Consider the following 1,061-nt stretch of genomic DNA (forward strand, 5'->3'; position numbering starts at 1 on the left):
GTCGGTTCGGTTGGTTTTCGGTCCAAAACCAAATCAAACCGAACCGATTACACCCCTAGTCTCATACTATACACTAAACAAACAGAGCCTACAGGAACTTCACTCGAGGTAGGGATTTTATACTATTTTTTTATATGTCATATCTTAAATGTTTTATTTTTATATAGATGTTATTAGCATTGCATGTCATGATATAACATCTCTTTATTTCATACATATTATGCATTATAATAACCATCTTATGTGTATTAAAGAACTAAGGGTATGCTCCTTCAACAAGGAAAAGTGACCCCAAAGATAAGATAATCAAAATGATCCTTCAGTAAGGGAGGGTAATCGAATCGAGATGATCCTTTAGTAAGGGAAGGTGATTGGCAAACTTTTGGGATAAGAACATTGGGTAAGGGAAGTAGACTCCCATCAATTTTATATAATAATATCTCTTTGTTGACCTAACTCCCTTCTTGTGTATGTCTAAATAACCTTGATTGTAAATTAAACTCAGAGAATGATCATTTGGTAAAGGAAGATGACCTCCAAAGACATGATATTGATATGATCCTTCGGTAAGGGGAGATAAGCGATTGAGATGATCCTTCGATAAGAGAAGGTGATCGCCAAAACGTTTGGAATAAGAACTTTTGGTAAGGGAAGGTGACTCCCACTTTTTATATCGGTTTGGCTTAATACCTTCCATAAACGCTACGAGAGAAAGTAATGAAAAGTACAAAGAAAAGTGTGATTATGATTGTTCTTCCTTTATTCTTTCTGTTTAATTTATGACTTTGTTTATCATGTTCGTTTTATTCTAAGATCCTTCTTTTACTCAAGGATCTTTTCTATTTGATTTATGATTATGTTTATTTTTCTTATTTCACTCAAAGATCTTTTTTTTATTCAAAGATCCTTTCTATTTGATTTATATATGATTATGTTTATTATCCTTATTTTATTTAAAGATCCTTCTCTTTGATTTATCTATGCCAATGTTACTATTATTCTCTTATTTATTTTGCCTTGCTTTATGCCCTACGAGAATATTAAATCAAGGTTTGTGAATT

This window comes from Arachis hypogaea, chromosome 4, assembly GCF_003086295.3.
Source record: "Arachis hypogaea cultivar Tifrunner chromosome 4, arahy.Tifrunner.gnm2.J5K5, whole genome shotgun sequence".
NCBI lineage: Eukaryota > Viridiplantae > Streptophyta > Magnoliopsida > Fabales > Fabaceae > Arachis > Arachis hypogaea.